A 3,345-nucleotide genomic window follows, 5' to 3' on the forward strand; every position below is an offset into this window, starting at 1 on the left:
GCATACAACATCACCTGGCATCTTCAATTTTGGGAGAACAGAATGGCTAGAAGTTCAACCTTCCCCCATCCCAGCTCCTTGATTGGGTCATGGTCTATCCAGGCCCTTTAGGACTCCTTTACAGACTCGCCAAGATTCCTTCAAAAGGCATCACATACTGGGCACTGGTGGCTCATGCCTGTCATCCTAGATACTCAGGAAGCTGAGATCTGGAGGATCATGGTGCCAAGCCAGTCTGGGCAGGACAGTGCATGAGACTCTTATCGATGAACCATCAGAAAACAAAAGTGGCATTGTGGCTCAAGTGGTAGAGTGCCAACCTTGAGAAAAAGAGCTCAGGGACAGCTGTCACAGCCAACAACAACACGGAGAGGCAATGCATGCTGTCTTTGGGATTGGCATGGGCCAACTATAATTGGAATTAATTATAATTGGAATTAATCAAGTCCTCCAAGACAAAGCAGTACCTCCTTTAGTCCTGTGCTCCTCCATCTCTTCTCACCCCCTGGCCTTGTCCGTGCTTTGAGTCAGCATGGGTCTGGCTGGACAGGAGGACTCCAAGGAAGATCTCAGAGCAATCACCCCCACTTTCTTCTGCCCTGCTCACCCTGCTGCTTCTGCTCTTTGCCATAGACCTTCTTCCTGGAATCCATCCATGAGGTCATCACCACCAACATAGTGGTGAATGGTGGGTCTGGCCTAACTAGGGGCAGTGAGATGTGGAAGTAGGTCTGGGACTAAGAGCTTCCACTTTGGGTGTGGGCTGAGGCCTGGGCTGACCCTTATTTCATCCTGAGCCTTGCAGTGGTGGGGAGACAGTTTAGCCTTTACATTGAGTCAGGTAAGATCACAATCTGGAGGACCACTTGTGTGGGGAAGGATGTGGGACTCAGGGGGCCACGGTTTTTGGTACTCTCTTGGGACTCCCCGCTCCCTCTCTCATCCCTCAATGGTAGAAGAGAAACTTCAACTCAGGGTGTGGGAAGAGGGGGCAGGGGAATATTTTGGGATGAACCAGACTTGTGCTTCATATTCATCCTAGCCCCTACTTCCTATTTATGTGAGGAATGACCATATGGGGTTGGGAGGGGGGAAAATGATCCTACCTGAGAATGTGGCTCAGTGGTAGAGTGTTCGCCTAGCATGCCTGAAGCCTTTGGTTCTATTCCACACAGAAAAAGCTGGAATGGGAGGTGGGGCCAGCCTTGATCAAAAAGAGCTCAGGGACAGTGGCCAGACCCTGAGTTCAAGCCCCAGGCCTGGAAGAACAAATCTTTGTTTTTAGGGTTTTTTTTTTTTTTTTGCTTTGAAAACAATTTATTCTTTGTGATAAGCAAAACATAGGCCTCTTTCCTGGCCACCAATGGGCCATTAGATGTCCCTTGATGTGGAGCACATGGGCAGCCAAGATGGCGCTGGGAGAGAATAGAGTGGGCAGACCCCAATTGATCTGCCGATTAGTGCCTAACCAGCCCATGAAGGCTCAGGTGAATGATAGGGTGCGACCTTGACAGTGATTGGTTCCTCTTATTCCCTTGCCATGCCACTGGCCCTTTTTGTCTTTAAAAGGGGCTGCTCTCTGTTAATAAACGAGTTTTCTACCTGCTGGTTTTGGCTTCCCGCTGTGTCTGATTGTTTCCCAGGCTGAGGGAGGCTGGGGAACAGGCAAGTGCTGCACTTTCCTTTCCTCGGACCCCGCCCATTTTTGTGGGGCCGACTAAGACCCAACACCTTTAGTTTGGGCCAACTCCCTTCAGCCTCTGCCCTACCCTACCACCAGTTTAACCTTCCCGTTGCCCGGCAGATGGAGGCCTGAGAGAAAGCCACTTGGTCACCTACTTCTGGTGGCTGCCAAGGCTTTTGAGAGTCAGTATGTCACATAGAGAGTCATCATCCACATCAATCTACAGGAGAAAGTGAGGGAGCACTCCTCCCTTGAGCCTGGGAGCTGTGGGCGGATCTGGATGTGGGGCATCTGGAGCAGGACATATTCCTTGAGGGAGTACACTATGGAGTCGGGAACCCTGACCTCTCCTCTGGCAGTTTCCAGGCTGTCTTCAAGTTGCTTCTGAAGCAGCTATGGGGAGGAGGGAGGGGGTTCTGCCTGTGCTGGCATCTGGAGACTGCTGTCTGTGCCTTCCCTGGCCAGGAGTAACAGCAGCTCCCACAGCACTCTCCTCTTCTCCATCTTCTCCTGGGACAGCCAGTGCATGCACTGGGCTTTCTCCCATCACAGCTCATTCAGGACCAACATCTGCTCTTTACATACCATGAGGGACTCCTTGATAGTTTGGATGTGTGCTGGCTGCATCAATGGGGGAGTTCACCTGCTGGACTCTGGAAGTCCACCTCATCAGGCAGGTCATGGATGAAGCAGATTTTCTTCTCAGATGCCCGTGTCCTGCTTCCCATCCCCATGCATGCTGTGGTGGCAGCTCATGGGGTTGAGGGCCTATGGCTCCAGCTCAGTCTGACTCCCTGGGTCGGCCAGGGGGTGCCTGCAGCTGGCCTGCCATTCTTGTGTGAGGAGTTTCCCCCTGTGGATCTCATCCTCCAAGAGCCCTCTCAGAACCATGTCACTCCTGGTCTGGGGGACATCTCCATCCTATGTGATGGTCACATGGGGGGGGGGATTCGCCTCCTTACCTTTTGCTTCTCCAGGGCTCATGCCTTCCCCTTCCCCAGGGAAAGCCAGGAAGCTCAGCTGGGTCTGCAGGCACTCCTCCTGTGATCTGGTGGCTTCCAGGCCCTTGAGAGTGTCCTGCCAATTCGGGAACATCACCTGGTCCCTCTAGTTTGTTGACCCCTGCACTTGCTTCTGCTGCTCCGCAGTTGGGTCTGCCTCTCTAAGTGCTGCTGCAAGGCCTCCTTCTCAGAGCACAGACGCTCATTGGAGACAATGTGCCATTCACAGGAGGCTCTGAACTCCTGCACTGGCCCAGGGACTGCTCCTGCTGCTCCTGAGCTGCTTGGCTCTCTCTCTCTCAGCCACCACTATCCATTTCTCTATATTCTTCTCTGAGCAGTCCTGCTGTTCCCACAGATGTTTCTTCATCTATTGCTCTGAGTCAAGGATGTTGGCAAGCTCCTCCTTCTCACTGCTCACCCTGTTGAGAGCGTTCCACAGCAGGGCCAGCTTTTCCTCCGGTTGTGCATCCCACACATATGCTCATCGTGGGGTCTCAGGGATCTCCTGCTGATCCTAGGCTTTCTCCTCCAGTCTCTACAGTTGCTCCTGCTGCTCCACGTTCTGAAGGCGGAGACTGGTTTTCCTGGACCTGGATGTGAAGTTGTTCCTCCAGGTTTTTCAACTCCATCTTCAGTACCCAACGCCCTCCAGCGTTT

This window comes from Dipodomys merriami, unplaced genomic scaffold, assembly GCF_024711535.1.
Source record: "Dipodomys merriami isolate MVZ:Mamm:240054 unplaced genomic scaffold, mDipMer1.0.p SCAF_43, whole genome shotgun sequence".
NCBI classification, from domain to species: Eukaryota; Metazoa; Chordata; class Mammalia; order Rodentia; family Heteromyidae; genus Dipodomys; species Dipodomys merriami.